The sequence below is a fragment of the Antechinus flavipes genome, chromosome 2 (assembly GCF_016432865.1).
Source record: "Antechinus flavipes isolate AdamAnt ecotype Samford, QLD, Australia chromosome 2, AdamAnt_v2, whole genome shotgun sequence".
In the NCBI taxonomy this organism is placed as follows: Eukaryota; Metazoa; Chordata; class Mammalia; order Dasyuromorphia; family Dasyuridae; genus Antechinus; species Antechinus flavipes.
Genome location: NC_067399.1, coordinates 340,543,605 through 340,566,008, shown reverse-complemented (window position 1 = coordinate 340,566,008; position 22,404 = coordinate 340,543,605). Strand labels below are relative to the sequence as shown.

The window sequence follows — 22,404 nt, the reverse complement described above, 5'->3', positions numbered from 1 at the left end:
CTCTGGCTGGAGAAAACATTTGATTAGGAATTTTAGGATGATTCTGAAATTGTGGGAAATAATTTTAGTATTGCCTTTGCATGCCAGATTTGTCTGAGTATTCTTTTGGGCAGTTTTAAAAATTATTATTGTTATCAATATGAGGTTATGGTATTTCTAAAAGTTTAACAGTTTTAAGAAACTCTTGGATTCTTTTATGTGGTATTAGGATATTCTGTATAGGATATTCTAAGTTTTTTTTTTTTAATTTTTTATTTAATAATTACATTAAATTGACACTCGTTTCTGTTCCGATTTTTTTTTCCCCTCCCTCCCTCCACCCCCTCCCCTAGATGGCAAGCAGTCCTTTATATGTTGGATATGTTGCAGTATATCCTAGATACAATATATGTTTGCAGAACCGAACAGTTCTCTTGTTGCGTAGGGAGAATTGGATTCAGAAGGTATAAATAATCCGGGAAGAAAAACAAAAATGCAGATAGTTTACAGTCGTTTCCCAGTGTTCTTTCTTTGGGTGTAGCTGCTTTTGTCCATCATTTATCAATTGAAACTCAGGTCTCTTTGTCAAAGAAATCCACTTCCATCAAAATATGTCCTCATACAATATCGTTGTCGAAGTGTATAATGATCTCCTGGTTCTGCTCATTTCACTTAGCATCAGCTCATGTAAGTCTCGCCAGTCCTCTCTGTATTCATCCTGCTGGTCATTTCTTACAGAACAATAATATTCCATAACATTCATATACCACAATTTACCCAGCCATTCTCCAATTGATGGGCATCCATTCATTTTCCAGTTTCTAGCCACTACAAACAGGGCTGCTACAAACATTTTGGCACATACAGGTCCCTTTCCCTTCTTTAGTATTTCTTTGGGATATAAGCCCAATAGAAACACTGCTGGATCAAAGGGTATGCACAATTTGATAATTTTTTGGGCATAATTCCAGATTGCTCTCCAGAATGGTTGGATTCGTTCACAACTCCACCAACAATGCATTAGTGTCCCAGTTTTCCCGCATCCCCTCCAACATTCATCATTATTTTTTCCTGTCATCTTAGCCAATCTGACAGGTGTGTAGTGGTATCTCAGAGTTGTCTTAATTTGCATTTCTCTGATCAATAATGATTTGGAACACTCTTTCATATGAGTGGTAATAGTTTCAATCTCATCCTCTGAAAATTGTCTGTTCATATCCTTTGACCATTTATCAATTGGAGAATGGCTTGATTTCTTATAAATTTGAGTCAGTTCTCTATATATTTTGGAAATGAGGCCTTTATCAGAACCTTTAACTGTGAAAATGTTTTCCCAGTTTGTTGCTTCCCTTCTAATCTTGTTTGCATTAGTTTTATTTGTACAAAGGCTTTTTAATTTGATGTAATCGAAATTTTCTATTCTGTGATCAGTAATGGTCTCTAGTTCATCTTTGGTCACAAATTTCTTTCTCCTCCACAAGTCTGAAAGATAAACTATTCTATGTTCCTCTAATTTATTTATAATCTCGTTCTTTATGCCTAGGTCATAGACCCATTTTGATCTTATCTTGGTATATGGTGTTAAGTGTGGGTCCATGCCTAATTTCTGCCATACTAATTTCCAATTATCCCAGCAGTTTTTATCAAATAATGAATTCTTTTCCCAGAAGTTAGGGGCTTTGGGTTTGTCAAACACTAGATTGCTATAATTGACTATTCTGTCTTGTGAGCCTAGCCTTTTCCACTGATCCACTAATCTATTTCTTAGCCAATACCAAATGGTTTTGGTGACTGCTGCTTTATAATATAATTTTAGATCAGGTACAGCTAGGCCACCTTCATTTGATTTTTTTTCATTAATTCCCTTGAGATTCTCGACTTTTTATTGTTCCATATGAATTTTGTTGTTATTTTTTCTAGATCAATAAAATATTTTCTTGGAAGTCTGATTGGTATAGCACTAAATAAATAGATTAGTTTAGGGAGTATTGTCATCTTTATTATGTTCGCTCGGCCGATCCAAGAGCACTTAATATTTTTCCAATTATTTAAGTCTGACTTTATTTGTGTGGAGACTTTTTTATAATTTTGCTCATATAATTCCTGACTTTCCTTTGGTAGATAGATTCCCAAATATTTTATGGTATCAACAGTTATTCTGAATGGAATTTCTCTTTGTATCTCTTGCTGTTGGGTTTTGTTGGTGATGTATAAAAATGCTGAGGATTTATGGGGATTTATTTTGTAGCCAGCTACTTTGCTAAAATTATGAATTATTTCCAATAGCTTTTTGGTAGAATCTCTGGGGTTCTCTAGGTATACCATCATATCATCTGCAAAGAGTGATAGTTTGGTTTCCTCATTGCCTACTCTAATTCCTTTTATATCTTTCTCGACTCTTATTGCCGAGGCTAGTGTTTCTAATACGATATTAAATAATAATGGTGATAGTGGGCAACCTTGCTTCACTCCAGATCTTACTGGGAAAGGTTCCAGTTTTTCCCCATTGCATATGATGCTTACTGATGGTTTTAAATATATGCTCCTGACTATTTTAAGGAAAAGTCCATTTATTCCTATGCTCTCAAGTGTTTTTATTAGGAATGGATGTTGGATTTTATCAAATGCTTTTTCTGCATCTATTGAGATGATCATGTGGTTTTTGTTTGTTTGGTTATTGATATAGTCAATTATGCTAATAGTTTTCCTAATATTGAACCAGCCCTGCATTCCTGGTATAAATCCTACTTGGTCATAGTGTATTATCCTGGTGACAATTTTCTGTAATCTTTTTGCTAATATTTTATTTAAGATTTTAGCATCAATATTCATTAGGGAGATTGGTCTATAATTTTCTTTCTCTGTTTTCAGCCTACCTGGTTTAGGTATCAGTACCATATCTGTGTCATAAAAGGAGTTTGGTAGGACTCCTTCAATCCCTATTTTTTCAAATAGTTTATATAACATTGGAGTTAATTGTTCTTTAAATGTTTGGTAGAATTCACATGTAAATCCATCTGGTCCTGGGGATTTTTTCTTAGGGAGTTGATTGATAGTTTGTTCTATTTCTTTTTCTGAGATGGGACTGTTTAGGATATTTACTTCTTCCTCTGTTAGTTTGGGCAAGCTGTATTTTTGGAGGTATTTTTCTATTTCATTTAAGTTGTCGAATTTATTGGCATAAAGTTGGGCAAAGTAACTCCTAATTATTGCTCTAATTTCCTCTTCGTTAGTGGTGAGTTCTCCCTTTTCATTTTTAAGACTAACAATTTGATTTTCCTCTTTCCTTTTTTAATCAGATTTACTAAGGGTTTGTCTATTTTGTTGGTTTTTTCATAGAACCAACTCTTAGTTTTATTAATCAATTCAATAGTTTTTTTACTTTCAATTTTATTGATCTCACCTTTTACTTTTAGAATTTCAAGTTTAGTGTTTGACTGGGGGTTTTTAATTTGTTCCTTTTCTAGCATTTTTAATTGCAAACCCAATTCATTGACCTTCTCTTTCTCTATTTTATACAAATAGGCCTCTAGAGATATGAAATTTCCCCTTATTACCGCTTTGGCTGCATCCCATACATTTTGGTATGATGTCTCATTATTATCGTTTTCTTGGGTGAAGTTATTAATTATGTCTATGATTTGCTGTTTCACCCAATCATTCTTTAGTATGAGATTATTTAGTTTCCAATTATTTTTTGGTCTACTTCCCCCTGCTTTTTTGTTGAATGTAATTTTCATTGCATCGTGGTCTGAAAAGGATGCATTTACTATTTCTGCCTTACTACATTTGAGTTTGAGGTTTTTATGTCCTAATATATGGTCAATTTTTGTATAGGTTCCATGAACTGCTGAAAAGAAAGTGTATTCCTTTCTGTCTCCATTACATTTTCTCCAGAGATCTATCATATCTAACTTTTCTAGTATTCTATTTACCTCTTTGACTTCTTTCTTATTTATTTTGTGGTTTGATTTATCTAATTCTGAGAGTGCAAGGTTAAGATCTCCCACTATTATAGTTTTACTGTCTATTTCTTCTTGCAGCTCTCTTAGTTTCTCTTTTAAGAATTTAGATGCTACCCCACTTGGTGCATATATGTTTAATATAGATAGTGCTTCATTATCCATGCTACCCTTTAGCAAGATATAGTGTCCTTCCTTATCTCTTTTAATTAGGTCAATTTTTGCTTTAGCTTGATCTGAGATCAGGATGGCTACCCCTGCTTTTTTGACTTCACCTGAAGCATAGTAGATTTTGCTCCAACCTTTTACCTTTAACCTGCATGTATCTCCCCGCTTCAGGTGTGTTTCCTGTAAACAACATATTGTAGGATTCTGGCTTTTAATCCATTCTGCTATATTCTAAGTTTTAATTGATTGTATTGGGTCATCCTGAGGTCATTTAAAGAGCCTCTGAAAATAATATTTTTTGTCCTTTTGAAAATGTTTCTATTACAGACAATATGTAATTTGGGATATTTATCTGTGTATTGGGCATTTTTAAAAGCAAAATGATTTGTATGTATAATGTTCACTTGTGAAACTGTCTATTTAGATATGAAAGAAGTGAACTTACAGAGAAATTCTTCCTGTTACATAAGGTTATGGTAAATATCTGTTTAGGATTTATCTGAAACTTTAGTTAATGGGATTTGTTATTGGAAGTAAAATTTCTTGCTATTTGGGAGTATTAAAGCTCCACCCTCTAGCAGTTAGTGGGACAATTAACTGGAGCAAAAAATTAATTAAAGCTATTTTATCCTGTTTTGCTGAAAGTTAAATTTAAACTGCTTATGTTATATTTGTGTCCTTGCATTTTTTTCCTCCTGTAACTAATGTCTATAATCAGAGCAATGGTCAATAAGAAACTGTTAATGCAATTCAATTATGTCATACCTTGCTGTTTCCAATCTGGTTATATGTAATCATTATATCCTAAATACTTGGGCAAATAACTATTTACCCTGGTCATCTATCTGTTACTGAATATTTGTGTCTGTGGATATTCAGGTTTTTAAAGGTTTCTAAATAATGAGGGGACAGTTAACACAGTGAGACCTAACTGCTATTATTTATGGGGACTATAGCTGACAGCCATTTGCCTGTCCTGTGAAGAAAACCTATTAAGCTGCTGCCCAATTCATTCTGGCCTCTTCACATTTTGTATCAGACTGTTCTAACCTTAGTTTGTTAGATTTGTGCTTTTTTATTCTAGATTTTGGTCAAATTACAGGTATTGACTTGCTTCTGGGACCTAGATCAGCTTTGATTGTCAGCCTGCTAGGCCACACCACATGTATCCTCTATGTGGACTGAGAGTCTCCTGCCAGTGCCCAGTTTGAAGCAGTTTTGGATGAAGCTTCATTCCTTACCCCTGATGGACTAATATGGGGAATTTAGGAACCCTGATTAGGTCATCTATTACTGTGTGTTTAAAATTTGGGATGGATTTGTTAAAACTGTGTAACTACTGCTGTATGTTTAAGGGATATTTAGGTCTGTTATGTATAGGAATTTTGATTCACTCTTAGGATTTATATGTGGAATGGTTATTTGATAATTCCTTTCCATGGGAAAAAAAAAAAAAAAAGGAAGAAACTGGTTAGGAAATTGGGAAACGGATGTATTTTTCTTAGGCACTTCTGCTCCACCCCCTATCTCATTAGTTCAGATTGAGTTGCAAATTATTCAAACAGTCCTTTTCATTTTTACTCCTTGCTTAAAATTTACTGGATTATGATTTGCCAGTTATATTTTAATTTTGAAATCCCTTATTCTGTTGGAATTACCCTGGCAGACTCAGTTTTGGGGATTATTTTTTAGGAACAACCAGAAATCAGACACCTGTCTTGGAACTGGCAGTCTCTCTGAACTGTTTCTCCATTCCTGTAATCCCAGTTAGTATTTCAGCATTTTGATATCAGGCCTCTAATAGCTCGGGATTGCCTGCCTTGGTCTAACTGCATAATATGCTCAGAAATCTGTTTCCTAGTAGCAGCTCCTGTTCTATCAAGAGGGGACAAGTGGAGCTACTCCAGGCCCCACATTTTCCCCCTTTAGGAGACTTGGGGTGCTCTTTTACGATGGGCAGCAGGACTGTCGAGCACTGCTACTCCCTATAAGCAGAGGCTGAGTTATGCACAAATGACCACACAGGTAACTCACAGGGAACTGTCCATGTCAAACTGGATTCTCTGGTTGAGATGCTCTGGAACTGCAGAGGGCCTGCTATTTCTGCAACAGGGAGGCCTGTGTGTCTCCCTAAATGAGGAATGATGTTTTTATGCTAATAACTCTGGGGTTATCAAGGAGAGACTTGTCCTTGCCATATGTCCTTGCATTTTTCTAATTTTATTTTGGTTTATTTGCTTTACATAGGGTTGGTCAAAAATATGGTGCTAGGACCTTCTAAAGGAAGGTAATTCAATGATTTGAATAGTTAGAAGAGAGAAAGTGTGGAATGTTATGGCATAATTCTGTTTTATTGTCTTGCCTCAGTTTATAATTGTTCTGCTCAATCCTGTGAAACCACCCCTCCCTTTTTGTCAGAATATTTGATAAGGATAAAAGATCTTATATTTTAGAATATCAGAATGCCTCTCTCCATCCCAAGCTATCAGAATATCAGATACTGTCTTATCAAGATACCTCTCCCCATCTCGGGGTGCCTCCCCCCATTATGTCATTCCCATCTCCAGTGACTTGCCCCATCCTGTCAGAGTCTCATGCCTAGTCTCAGCGCCCTGACTCCGCCCCTGCGTCGGTCTACCCCCATATCTGAGCCATGTGTATATATGTCTTTGAGAACTCACATTATTTGCTGGATTCTTGGAGAAGATAGTCTCATTCAACCTTGGGACCAAACCATGGATCCATTTGGTCCCAGTAACTCTCTCCCTTTTAAATAAATTATTAAATACTCTCTAATTTCTAGCTTGCCTAAGTTTCTCTGGCATTACAAGATAAGAGTGAGGTTCAAGTGTTGGCCATAAATGTCTGTTTTTTCATCCTGAATGTGAGATAATTTTCCATAGTTTTTCTTTAAATTACACTGAGGTACAAAAAAATTAAGTGCCCTATTCAGGGTCATCTACATTTGTGTCTAAAGCAAGATTTGAACTCAGGTCTTCCTGATCCCTAGTCCAGAATTCTATCTTCTATGTCACTTATCTGACTGAAAAAGCTAGTATTGGAACAATATCATCTCAGTTCAAGTCCACTTCTGTTATACTTCACCACATTTACCAACACACATTGTTGGTAAACAAACTTGATTCTTCAGTGCTCTAATGTTCCAATGCACAGATGCTCCCATCGTTTCCTCCAATGATAACAGATCATAATCACTCTATCTGTGACTTTCTTGTTCAGATTATCCATATTCTTCAATAAATTGATCAATTTTACCTCTTTACATTTGTCAAATATGTTCCTTCTATCCTTTGACACTGTGACCACTCAAGTGTAAGCTGTCCATCACTACATATCTGAATATTGGAATAGCCTACTGCTAACTCTGCTTGCCTCAGGACTCTGTCCATTCAAATCCATTTTCCAGCTACCAAAGTGATTTTTCTAAAGTTCAGATCCAACCATGTCATTCCCTGATCTCCAGTGGCTCCCTATTGCTTTCAGGATCAAATATCAAATCATCTTCTTGATGGTTAAAGCTCTTCATAACCTAACATCTTCCTACAATTGCAATTTTCTTGTGCATTATTCTCCAACATATACTATTTCTTCCAAGGACACTGGTCTATTGGCTCCACAAATAAAATCCTTCATCATAGTTTTAGGTATTTTCTCCAACTGTCCTCCATGTCTTGAATGTTCTCTACCTCATCTCTTCCTACTAGCTTTCATGATTTCCCTTCAAGTCCCAAATAAAATTCCATCTTTTATAAGAAGCTTTTCCCAGCATCTCTTAATTCTAGTGCCTTCAATCTATTAATTTCTTTTTATTTACCCTGTATAGAATTTGTTCTGTATATACTTTTTTCACGTTGTCTCCTCCATTAAGTCCATATTACCTTTTGCTTTCTTTAAAAAAAAATTAAATAAGAAGTTTATTTAAACAACAAGATGTTTGACTTAAAGGGACAACTATGTAAGATAAAATTTTTATATTAATTTATCCCTAGTGAGAGATAGAGATTACCCTACATGTAACAGCTACATACAAAAAAGTTATAAAATCATCTTTGGTTTTACAATGATAAAAGAAAAACATTGAAAATATCCAATCAAATAAGGTATGCAAGGATTTTTTTTGTGGGTTTTCGTTGTTATTAAACAGTGAGATCAAAATAACTTGCTGGAATACAGAGATAAAAGTTGAATGAGCCTGTCACTAATGGAGAAAAGGGATATTTTCATGGAATCAGTTTAGTTTTTCCTCTCCCACTTTCCATTTGATGTTGATCAAAACACACCATCAGCCAATTAGTTAAAAAAAACAAATAACAGATTATGCCTCTGCACATACACCACTTACGTTAAATACAATAAAAGAATAAAGGAGGTGAATAAAAAAAGAGAGAAAACTGTAGTAGTCAGAAAGTAGATGATTCAAATCTTGGTTTGCTAATAGCAAATGTATTGTTTTCCTTGGGAGCACAGTTCTGGAATAAAGTTGCAGGTGCTCTTTTCAGTAAATAGCTCCTGTCCGCTGATGGAATACATCAATTGTATCTCTATCCTCCATTTCCAAATGTATAAGTATTTCTGTTTTATTGATTAGTTGTCCATCAAATCAGAATCTGATCTGCCTCATTGACAAATTAGATCATAATTGGCTTTCATTAGTTTACTAAGTGATGTATGTTTTTGAATCTTAAATTATACCACCAACCCTGCCCCGTCACCTATAAATTAATGTTGTTATTATTTTTGGTCTTGACACCTTCCTTAGGCTTTTCATTGGCCATTTCAAGTCCGGGAGTATGCTCAGCCACACTGCACAAAACAGGAACCAGAATGATGCTCCAAAGTAATGGGGGCAGCAGCGAGGCAAGAGGAGGAAGATGATGGTGATGATGGTGAGGAAGAGGGGGAGAAGGAGATAATGGTAATGATGGCAAGGAGAAGGAGAAAGATGATGATGAGGAAGAGGAGGAGAAGAAAAAGGAGAAAGAAGAGGAAAACGAGGAAAAAGAGGAGGAGGAAGTTTTGCCTCTTTTTTTTTTTTGGCTTTTTTTTCCCCTCAGGGTCACACAGCTAGGAAGTGTTAAGTGTCTGAGGCCAGATTTGAGTTCAGGTTCTCCCGACTTCAAGGCTGATCCCCTATCCCCCGTGCCACCTAGCTGCGCCTTTTGCCTCTTTTTTATAACACTGTTGTTTAGCACAGTGCCTGGCCCAGAACAGGCACTTAATCAATGTTTACTAACTAACTCATCATATGGGATCCCTGCCATGTGCCAGAGGCCTTCTTCATATGGCTAAGATAACCATGGAATGTGTGAGCTACCTGTTGCTTATATTTCACTCTTTTAAAATGACATATACAAGAAAAATTGCATATATTTAACATATATTATTTGCTGTCTAGAAGAAGGGGACTGGGGAAAGGAAAGGATAAAAACTTGGAATACAGAATTTTTCAAGGGTGAATGTTAAAAAACTATATTTGCATGAATTTTGAAAATAAAAAACTATTATTAAAAATAAAAAATTAAAATGATATATTCATACTTTTTTGGTAAAATCTCTTATTTATAATATCTGTGCATTTACTGTGTGCTTCTCCATTGCCCTTCCAACTTCATGACAGATAGCAGAGTTTCCAGATTTTCAATCATATAGTAATCACTGGAAGACTATCAGTGTGAAAAAGTTGAATATTCCCTTAAAAGTTTGGATTCATTTTTTAAAAATTTCTAACAAGACATTCTCATATTCTAAACTAATTCTGGCTCAGTTCCTTGTCCACTTTAGTGTAGTATATACACGGAAGGACAAGCTCTATAGGTTATCTATGCAACTCCGGAGCATAGACTTGATGAAAAGCAACTTTTGATTCATCCTGAGTTTATTTGTCCCTGACCCTTTTGATAAAGCTATTCATTCAGTATGATAGTCACAAATGGAATAATAGTAGTAGAAACTAAAAGGACTGTCTTTAGTTTTTAGTGACAGCATGCTAAAAGAAAAGCTTTAAGAAGACACATGATTAGCAAAGGTCAGTAAAGGCCAGGGGCTTTTCCCTTTGATTCTTCAAGCTATGTCATCACTATGATTATCTTTCATTTTCAGTGGAATGGAACTTTTTTTAAGAGCAAAGACTATCTTTGTGTCCCTAGTACCTACAGATCGATCAACAAGCATTTGTTTAGAATATCCTATGGTAGGCAGTGCCAGGTATTACAAATAGAAAAATTTAAAAGGAAATAGTCTCTATCCACAAGAAGATTTTATTTCCCTGGATGACATACAAGATATTCATATAAATATATATGAACATATATTTAAATATATATATTAATAATATATATAAATATATAAAAATATACATAAAGCAATGGGTTGTCAACAATGATTAAAGATATCAGGAAAGATAAAGAGATGGAAAATTGACTTAGATGTGAGAAGATTGGAAAAATTGGAAAATTTGGCTTGAGACACAGAGAATAAGAAAAACAATGTGTAACTATTCAGACACCTAGGTTGAAGCTATATCATAAGAGGCTTTAAATGCCAACTGGAGGTGTTTGTAGTTTATCCTCAAGGCAATAGGGAGACATGAGAGCTTTCTGAGTAAAAATGACATGGTTAAACCTGTGATTTGGGAATAACATTTTTAGACAGCTGTGTGAAGGATGAATCAAAGGAGAGAAATAAGACAGAGAGAACTCTTGTAATAGTCCAGGTCAGAGATGAACAAGGCCTGAATTCTTCATATCCAGCTCTCATTCCCTGGCTGCTGTGTAGAAATGAGAGAGAAGTGAATGACTATGAAAGATGTGGTGGAGAAAGCATTGACTTGACAACTGGTGAGATATCAGGACAGTTATAAGGCAAAAAAGCAACAGGATTGGAATTGAAAGATTCCTCTTCATGAATTCAAATCTTGCTATGGACATGTACCTGTGTGAGTCTGGGAAACTCAGCCCCTTTGGTTCAGTTACCTTACCTCTAAAAGGAGCTGAAAAGGGAAATGGCAAACCACTCTGGTATCTTTGCTAAAAAAAAAAACCTCACATGGGGTCATGGAGAATTAAATACAACTGAAATGATTGCACAACAAATGTAATTAATAAACTGAAATTAATTAAATTGAATTAGATTGGATTCCTTCCTCAAAAATGTTGTGAAAGAACCTTTCTATAGGGAATATAGATTTCCAAAAATCCACTGTCCCACTTTCTTTAGCAATCCAAAAGTAGGAATAGGACTTAGGTAGGTTTAATAAACAGAAAAAAATTGACATAGATAGGACTTAACACTGGGTAGGAAAAAAAGGATCATGCAGAGAAATTGACTCCCCCTAATCACAACTTCTTTTCAATGGAAGAATAAGCAAGCTATGATGCTTTTTTTTTTTTATTTGCTTGTTTAATAATATGGCTATTTTATAGAGTTGTTATCTGATGGATGTTTTGTGCCCTCCCAAGGACCACACTGACATAACTAACTACCAATCATCCTAGTGAATTGAGTCAATTCTCTTTAAGTTTGTGGTCTAAGACTCCTTGTTGGCTTATTGAAAAATTAAAGGGGAGTTGGAGTAGAACCATCAATCAGTAACCAGTATAGGAATGAACCCATTGTGGAATGTACCAAAGTGGGGGAGGTTAAGAGAGAAGGAAAGGGGAAATTCAACCTCATGAAATGGCCATTTGTTTGTAGAACAGAGAAAATTTCACATGCAGCATCATTTAGGAAAAGTCTTATTAAAGGCTTCCCATCTTGCTGGGAGAGCAAGTACAGGAACGAAAACAAAAATGCCTCAAATGATCTGCCATTTATTAGAGCTGGGTTTTTTTGTGGTTTTTGCTGTATTCCATCAGCTCAGCCAAAGATCACAGGCTAACAGACTGAGACAGTGACTCAGCAGGCTTAAGGCTATGAAGAAGGTCAATTTTCCTGCAAGGCTTATAATACTTTTACTTCTAAACAATAACTATTTCAACAACCACCTGAATTCCCTACCTTCTCAACTCAGTCACAACAAACTCTCTCAATTTTTATTTCTAAAAACAAAAAGGAAATAATAAAAAGAAGAAAGTATAAAAGTGTAGACTTCAGAATTGTAAAAGATTCTTGAAGGCAATCTGGTTCAATCCCTTCAATTTACAGGTGTTTACATTGGGTCCTAGTGAGTTTAATCATTTTGCTAATATTTTACTTAAAATTTTAAGATTAAAATTCATAAAAGAAATTAGTCTATAATTTTCTTTCTCTGTTTTGGCTTTTCTTAGCTTAGTCATCAGCAACATATTTGTGTCATTAAACAATTTGGCAGGATTCCTCCTTTATTTATCTTTCCAATAGTATATATAGTACTGAAATGATCCTGGAGATTTTTTTAAAGGAGTTCATTCATAACTTTTTTTTTCCTAAATGGCTTTTTAAGTATTTTATTTCCTCTTCAGTTAATCTGCACAATTTTTGTAAATATTCATACATTTCAACAATTAGACTGTTATTTATTAACATGCAGTTGGGCAAATTAGCTCTTAATTATTACTTTAATTTGTTTTGATTGGTAGTGAGTTCACCCTAATCATTTTTGATAATGTTAATTTGGTTTTTTCTTTTCCTTTTTACTAATCAAATCAACCAAATATTTATCTATTTCAGTGGTTTTTTCCATAAAACCAACTCTTATTTTAATTTATTAAATATTCTTTTAATTTTGTTTATCTCTTTAGATTTTTCACAACTTCTAATTTGATATTTAATTGAGGAGTTTTGATTTATTCTATTTCTAGCTTTTTTGATTGCATGCCCAATTCACTGATCTCCTCTTTTTCTATTTTCTCTATTCATGCAATCTTTAGACATATAAAATTTCACCTAAGAACTGCTTGGGCTATACCTCAGAAATTCTAATATGTTGTATCATTATTTTGCCTTTCTCTCAGATGAAATTATTCTTTGTGATTAGATTCTTTAGTTTCCAACTAATTTTGGTCTATTTTTCCAAGTTTTTTATTACATGTAATTTTTATTTTATCATGATTTCAAAAGAATGTATTTATTATTTCTGTCTCTTTGCATTTGAATGTGAAGTTTTATGTTATATGGTCAATTTTTGTGTATGTGCCATATACTGTTGAGAAAAAGGTATGTTTTTAACCTCATTCCATTTTTCCAAGAAATCTATTATACCTAACTTTTCTAAAATTATATCCTTAACTTATTTCTTCTTTATTTTGTGGTTAGATTTATCGATTTCTGAGCGGGGGAAATTGAGGACCCTCACTAGTATAGTTTTGCTGTCCATTTCTTCCTATAATTCAATTAACTTCTCCTTTAAGAATCTAGATGCTTTACCACTTGGTGCATATATTTTTTTTTAATTAAAGCTTTTTATTTTCAAACTACATAGTTTTTAACATTTACCCTTGTAAAATCTTGTTTTCCTAATATTTTCCCTCCCTTTCTATCACTCCCTCTCGTAAACAGCAGGTAATCCAATATGTTAAATGTATGCAATTCTTCTACACATATTTCCACAATTATTATGCTGAACAAGAAAAATCAGATTAAAAAGAAAAAAAGAGGAAGAAAACAAAATATAAGCAAATAACAAAAAAGTGAAAAAACTATATTTTGATCCACACTCAGTCTCCACAGCCCTGTCTCTGGGTGTAAAGAGCTCTAGCAATCACAAAAACATTGGAACTGGCCTGAATCACTTCGTTGTTGAAAAGAGCCATGTCCATCAAAATTGATCATCATATAATATTGCTTTTACTGTGTACAATGATCTCCTGGTTCTGCTCATTTCATTTAGCATCAGTTCACATAAGTCTCTCCAGGTTTTTTTGAAATCATACTGCTGATTGTTTCTTACAGTACAATAATATTCATAACATTCATATACCATAACATATTCAGCCATTCTCCAGCTGATAGGCATCCACTCAGTTTCCAGTTTCTTGGTATTACAAAAAGGACTACCACAAACATTTTTGCATATGTGAGTCCCTTTCCCTCCTTTAAAATCTCTGTGGGATATAAGCCATTGGGCTGCTGGATCAAAAGGTATATAGCTTGATATTTCTTTGGGAATAGTTCCAAATTGCTCTCCAAAAGGTTGGATTGGTTTTCAACTCTACCAACAATATTTTTAATGTACCAGTTTTCCCATATCCTTCCAACATTCATCATTATCTTTTCCCGTAACCTTAGCCAATCTGAGAAATGTGCAGTGAGTGGTACTTCAGACTTGTCTTAACATACATTTATTGAAGATGGCGGAGAGGAGGCTCACAGTTGCATAAGCTCCGCGCTTTCTCTCACTATCCACTTCATTACAAGCCTCTGAATCAATGCTTGACTGAAAAAAACCCACAAATAGTTACCAAGAGAAGCCATCCTTGAGATCCGCCAAGAAAGGTCTGTCTTTACTGGAGGGCTGGGGCGGTTTTAGATCGGGCGCAGGCGGCGGGCAGCGGCAGTGAGGGCACGGGAGCAGAGCTGAGAGGGGGTGGGGAGTGATCGTAGCCGTCTCTGCGGGGAGAGCTTCGCTACAGGTTTGGAACCTGCAGCAAGTCAACAGCCCAGCAGAGAAGCTAAAAACACCGGGGTTGAAGAACACAACCGCAAACAGCTGGAGTCTCTCAGGACCTGGCCGCCCCCCCCTTCCCCCCCTCAGTGACTCAGCACGCTCTGGGATCTCAGAGCGCAGGCGCAGCACAGTCCTGCTAGTGCCTCACTGCTGCCCCTGCAGTCTGTAGAGGAAGCTCGATAACACACCCAGCCCCCCCCCCCAAAGAAAGACTCCAGTTTTTTCTGTTTTTCTTTGGTAGTTTGTCTCTGATTAATAGACAGAATGAGCAAGAAGCTGAAGAGGACTTTAACCCTTGACAGCTTCTACACAGATAGAGAGCAGACTCTAAATCCTGAGGAGACTAAAAACAGGCAGTCCCCAGGTGATTCCCCAAAGGAGGAGATTGTCTGTTCCTCAGCACAGATGAACCTCATAGAAGTGATTAAAAAGGCTCTCACAAGGGAGCTAGAAGAAAAATGGGAAAAGAGCCTGGAGAAGTCAGTTAAAGAGAGAGTGGATAAAGAAGTAAAATCCTTGAAAAATAGGATTAGTGAACTGGAAACAGAAAACAGCTCTCTAAAAAACAAAATTGGCGAAATGGAAAAAAATTCCACAGAACAAAAGAACTCAATTGGACAATTAGAGAAAGATTTTAAAAAAGTGAGTGAAGAGAATACTTCACTGAAAATCAGAATTGAACAAGTGGAATTGAATGACTCGAGGAGACAAGAAGAATCAGTCAAGCAAATCCAAAAAAATCAAACAATGGAGAAAAATGTGAAATACCTTCTGGGGAAGACAACAGACCTGGAAAACAGATCCAGGAGAGACAATCTGAGAATCATTGGACTCCCAGAAAAACATGATGAAAAAAAGAGCCTGGACACTGTCTTCCAGGAAATTATCAAAGAGAACTGCCCAGAAGTCATAGGAACAGAGGAAAAAATAAACATTGAAAGGATTCATCGATCACCCACTGAAAGGGATCCTAAAATCAAAACACCAAGGAATATAGTGGCCAAATGCCAGAACCCTCAGATGAAAGAAAAAATATTGCAAGCGGCTAGAAAAACCCAATTCAAGTATCAAGGAGCCACAATAAGGATCACCCAGGATCTGGCAGCATCCACATTAAAAGATCGAAGGGCCTGGAATATGATATTCCGAAAGGCTAAGGAACTTGGTATGCAACCAAAAATAACTTACCCAGCGAGAATGAGCATCTTTTTCCAGGGAAGAAGATGGACATTCAACGAAGTAAGCGAATTTCATCTATTTCTGATGAAAAAACCAGAACTTAACAAAAAGTTTGATCTACAAATATAGAACTCAAGAGAAATCTAAAAAGCTAAAGATTAATCTTGGGAACTATATTTTGACTATATAGATGTATAAAGAATACATGTATACCTTGTTCTAGAAATTGATGTGGAAAGGACATTGTACCAGAAAAAGGGCAAAGTGGGGGTAGTACATCTCATGAAGAGGCATAGGAAACCTATTATATCTGAGAGAAAGAATGGAGGGGGATGAATATAGTGGGTATCTTACTGCCTTCAGAATTGGCTTTAAGTGAAAAATCTTAAGACATATTCAATCTATGGTGAAACTTCTCCCATCTCATTGAAAAGTGAGAAGGGAAAAGTGGAAAGGGAAGGAATAAGCTAAGCGGAAGGGAATACGGGAACTGGGAGGGAAAGGGGTAAGATAGGGGGAGGAACTCTAAGGCGGGGGGAGGGACACTAAAAAGGGAGGGCTGTGAGAAGCAAGGGGTGCTCACAAGCTTAATACTTGGAAGGGGGGGAAAGGGGAAAGAAGGGAGGAAAGCATAAACCGGGGTTAACAAGATGGCAAGTAATACAGAATTGGTCATTCTAACCATAAACGTGAACGGGGTAAACTCCCCCATAAAGAGGAAGCGGTTAGCAGAATGGATTAAAAGCCAGAATCCTACAATATGTTGTTTACAGGAAACACACCTGAAGCGGGGAGATACATGCAGGTTAAAGGTAAAAGGTTGGAGCAAAATCTACTATGCTTCAGGTGAAGTCAAAAAAGCAGGGGTAGCCATCCTGATCTCAGATCAAGCTAAAGCAAAAATTGACCTAATTAAAAGAGATAAGGAAGGACACTATATCTTGCTAAAGGGTAGCATGGATAATGAAGCACTATCTATATTAAACATATATGCACCAAGTGGGGTAGCATCTAAATTCTTAAAAGAGAAACTAAGAGAGCTGCAAGAAGAAATAGACAGTAAAACTATAATAGTGGGAGATCTTAACCTTGCACTCTCAGAATTAGATAAATCAAACCAGAAAATAAATAAGAAAGAAGTCAAAGAAGTAAACAGAATACTAGAAAAGCTAGATATGATAGATCTCTGGAGAAAATGTAATGGAGACAGAAAGGAATACACTTTCTTTTCAGCAGTTCATGGAACCTATACAAAAATTGACCATATATTAGGACATAAAAACCTCAAACTCAAATGTAGTAAGGCAGAAATAGTAAATGCATCCTTTTCAGACCACGATGCAATGAAAATTACATTCAACAAAAAAGCAGGGGAAGTAGACCAAAAAATAATTGGAAACTAAATAATCTCATACTAAAGAATGATTGGGTAAAACAGCAAATCATAGACATAATTAATAACTTCACCCAAGAAAACGATAATAATGAGACATCATACCAAAATGTATGGGATGCAGCCAAAGCGGTAATAAGGGGAAATTTCATATCTCTAGAGGCCTATTTGTATAAAATAGAGAAAGAGAAGGTCAATGAATTGGGTTTGCAATTAAAAATGCTAGAAAAGGAACAAATTAAAAACCCCCAGTCAAACACTAAACTTGAAATTCTAAAAGTAAAAGGTGAGATCAATAAAATTGAAAGTAAAAAAAACTATTGAATTGATTAATAAAACTAAGAGTTGGTTCTATGAAAAAACCAACAAAATAGACAAACCCTTAGTAAATCTGATTAAAAAAAGGAAAGAGGAAAATCAAATTGTTAGTCTTAAAAATGAAAAGGGAGAACTCACCACTAACGAAGAGGAAATTAGAGCAATAATTAGGAGTTACTTTGCCCAACTTTATGCCAATAAATTCGACAACTTAAATGAAATAGAAAAATACCTCCAAAAATACAGCTTGCCCAAACTAACAGAGGAAGAAGTAAATATCCTAAACAGTCCCATCTCAGAAAAAGAAATAGAACAAACTATCAATCAACTCCCTAAGAAAAAATCCCCAGGACCAGATGGATTTACATGTGAATTCTACCAAACATTTAAAGAACAATTAACTCCAATGTTATATAAACTATTTGAAAAAATAGGGATTGAAGGAGTCCTACCAAACTCCTTTTATGACACAGATATGGTACTGATACCTAAACCAGGTAGGCTGAAAACAGAGAAAGAAAATTATAGACCAATCTCCCTAATGAATATTGATGCTAAAATCTTAAATAAAATATTAGCAAAAAGATTACAGAAAATTGTCACCAGGATAATACACTATGACCAAGTAGGATTTATACCAGGAATGCAGGGCTGGTTCAATATTAGGAAAACTATTAGCATAATTGACTATATCAATAACCAAACAAACAAAAACCACATGATCATCTCAATAGATGCAGAAAAAGCATTTGATAAAATCCAACATCCATTCCTAATAAAAACACTTGAGAGCATAGGAATAAATGGACTTTTCCTTAAAATAGTCAGGAGCATATATTTAAAACCATCAGTAAGCATCATATGCAATGGGGAAAAACTGAAACCTTTCCCAGTAAGATCTGGAGTGAAGCAAGGTTGCCCACTATCACCATTATTATTTAATATCGTATTAGAAACACTAGCCTCGGCAATAAGAGTCGAGAAAGATATAAAAGGAATTAGAGTAGGCAATGAGGAAACCAAACTATCACTCTTTGCAGATGATATGATGGTATACCTAGAGAACCCCAGAGATTCTACCAAAAAGCTATTGGAAATAATTCATAATTTTAGCAAAGTAGCTGGCTACAAAATAAATCCCCATAAATCCTCAGCATTTTTATACATCACCAACAAAACCCAACAGCAAGAGATACAAAGAGAAATTCCATTCAGAATAACTGTTGATACCATAAAATATTTGGGAATCTATCTACCAAAGGAAAGTCAGGAATTATATGAGCAAAATTATAAAAAAGTCTCCACACAAATAAAGTCAGACTTAAATAATTGGAAAAATATTAAGTGCTCTTGGATCGGCCGAGCGAACATAATAAAGATGACAATACTCCCTAAACTAATCTATTTATTTAGTGCTATACCAATCAGACTTCCAAGAAAATATTTTATTGATCTAGAAAAAATAACAACAAAATTCATATGGAACAATAAAAAGTCGAGAATCTCAAGGGAATTAATGAAAAAAAAATCAAATGAAGGTGGCCTAGCTGTACCTGATCTAAAATTATATTATAAAGCAGCAGTCACCAAAACCATTTGGTATTGGCTAAGAAATAGATTAGTGGATCAGTGGAAAAGGCTAGGCTCACAAGACAGAATAGTCAATTATAGCAATCTAGTGTTTGACAAACCCAAAGCCCCTAACTTCTGGGAAAAGAATTCATTATTTGATAAAAACTGCTGGGATAATTGGAAATTAGTATGGCAGAAATTAGGCATGGACCCACACTTAACACCATATACCAAGATAAGATCAAAATGGGTCTATGACCTAGGCATAAAGAACGAGATTATAAATAAATTAGAGGAACATAGAATAGTTTATCTCTCAGACTTGTGGAGGAGAAAGAAATTTGTGACCAAAGATGAACTAGAGACCATTACTGATCACAGAATAGAAAATTTCGATTACATCAAATTAAAAAGCCTTTGTACAAATAAAACTAATGCAAACAAGATTAGAAGGGAAGCAACAAACTGGGAAAACATTTTCACAGTTAAAGGTTCTGATAAAGGCCTCATTTCCAAAATATATAGAGAACTGACTCAAATTTATAAGAAATCAAGCCATTCTCCAATTGATAAATGGTCAAAGGATATGAACAGACAATTTTCAGAGGATGAGATTGAAACTATTACCACTCATATGAAAGAGTGTTCCAAATCATTATTGATCAGAGAAATGCAAATTAAGACAACTCTGAGATACCACTACACACCTGTCAGATTGGCTAAGATGACAGGAAAAAATAATGATGAATGTTGGAGGGGATGCGGGAAAACTGGGACACTAATGCATTGCTGGTGGAGTTGTGAACGAATCCAACCATTCTGGAGAGCAATTTGGAATTATGCCCAAAAAATTATCAAAATGTGCATATCCTTTGATCCAGCAGTGTTTCTATTGGGCTTATATCCCAAAGAAATACTAAAGAAGGGAAAGGGACCTGTATGTGCCAAAATGTTTGTAGCAGCCCTGTTTGTAGTGGCTAGAAACTGGAAAATGAATGGATGCCCATCAATTGGAGAATGGCTGGGTAAATTGTGGTATATGAATGTTATGGAATATTATTGTTCTGTAAGAAATGACCAGCAGGATGAATACAGAGAGGCTTGGAGAGACCTACATGAACTGATGCTAAGTGAAATGAGCAGAACCAGGAGATCATTATACACTTCGACAACGATATTGTATGAGGACATATTTTGATGGAAGTGGATTTCTTTGACAAAGAGACCTGAGTTTCAATTGATAAATGACGGACAAAAGCAGCTACACCCAAAGAAAGAACACTGGGAAACGAATGTGAACTATCTGCATTTTTGTTTCTCTTCCCGGATTATATATACCTTCTGAATCCAATTCTCCCTACGCAACAAGAGAACTGTTCGGTTCTGCAAACATATATTGTATCTAGGATATACTGCAACATATCCAACATATAAAGGACTGCTTGCCATCTAGGGGAGGGGGTGGAGGGAGGGAGGGAAAAAAAAAAATCGGAACAGAAATGAGTGTCAATATAATGTAATTATTAAATAAAAAATTAAAAAAAAAAGAAAAAAAGAGGAAGAAAACAAAATATAAGCAAATAACAAAAAAGTGAAAAAACTATATTTTGATCCACACTCAGTCTCCACAGCCCTGTCTCTGGGTGTAAAGAGCTCTAGCAATCACAAAAACATTGGAACTGGCCTGAATCACTTCGTTGTTGAAAAGAGCCATGTCCATCAAAATTGATCATCATATAATATTGCTTTTACTGTGTACAATGATCTCCTGGTTCTGCTCATTTCATTTAGCATCAGTTCACATAAGTCTCTCCAGGTTTTTTTGAAATCATACTGCTGATTGTTTCTTACAGTACAATAATATTCATAACATTCATATACCATAACATATTCAGCCATTCTCCAGCTGATAGGCATCCACTCAGTTTCCAGTTTCTTGGTATTACAAAAAGGACTACCACAAACATTTTTGCATATGTGAGTCCCTTTCCCTCCTTTAAGATCTCTGTGGGATATAAGCCATTGGGCTGCTGGATCAAAAGGTATATAGCTTGATATTTCTTTGGGAATAGTTCCAAATTGCTCTCCAAAAGGTTGGATTGGTTTTCAACTCTACCAACAATATTTTTAATGTACCAGTTTTCCCATATCCTTCCAACATTCATCATTATCTTTTCCCGTAACCTTAGCCAATCTGAGAAATGTGCAGTGAGTGGTACTTCAGACTTGTCTTAACATACATTTATTTGATCAATAATGATTTAGTAAATTTTTTCATATCACTATAAAGGATTTTAATTTTTTCATCTGAAAATTGTTCATATCCTTTAACCATTTATCAATTGGAGAATGGCTTGAACTGCTAAAACTGTGAGTCAATTCTCTATATATTTTAGAAATAAGAACTTTATCAGAATCTTAAATATAATTATCCCCCACCCATAATCTTGTATGCATGGGTTTTATTTGTACAAAAACTTTTTAACTTGATATAATCAAAATTATTTATTTTGCATTCTATAAGGTGCTCCAATTCTTTTTTGGTCATAAATTCCTTCCTTTACCACAGATCTAAGAGGTAGATGATCCTTTGTTCTTATAATTTGCTTACAGTGTCATTCTTCATATTTAAATCATGAACCCATTTCAATCTTATCTTGGTATAGAGTGTTAAGTGTGGATCAATGCTTAGTTTCTGTCATACTAATTTCTAATTTCCCCAATAATTTTTGTCAAATAGTGAGTTCTTATTCCAGAAGCTGGTGCTTTTATGCTTATTAAACACTTAGGTTATTATAGTATATATTGAAGTACATATCTGAAATCAGGATAACTATCCCTGCTTTTTGTCTACTTCATTTAAAGCATAATATATTCTGCCCTGGGTTTTTATCTTTATTCTGTGTGTATGTGTCTGGTTCAAATGTGTTTTTTATAAACAACATATTTTAGGACTCTGGCTTTTAATCCACTCTGCTATCCACTTCTGTTTTATGGGACAGTTCATTCCATTCACATTTATAATTACTGTGTATTTTCTTCCATCCTATTTTTCTTCTTTATTATTTTTCCCCTTTTCCTTCTCACCAGTGTTTTGCTTCTGATCTTTATCTCCCTCAATCTACTCTTCCATCAGGCCCCCTTTTCTTTTTCCTTTCCCTTCCTATTTATTTCCATCCTTCTATTCAGCCTCTTCTCTTTCTTTCCCCTTTCTCCTTTCCCCTCCTACT

At 35.2% G+C, this 22,404-nt stretch overlaps 1 protein-coding gene and 1 pseudogene across 1 annotated transcript in view; both read right to left on the bottom strand.

Moving 5' to 3' along the window:
• Positions 1–22,404, bottom strand: part of RAD51B (RAD51 paralog B) — an 887,153-nt gene that overhangs the window by 308,061 nt on the left and 556,688 nt on the right. The gene's annotated exons all lie outside the window — the stretch shown is intronic.
• Positions 8,626–9,579, bottom strand: LOC127549666 (small ubiquitin-related modifier 2-like; annotated as a pseudogene).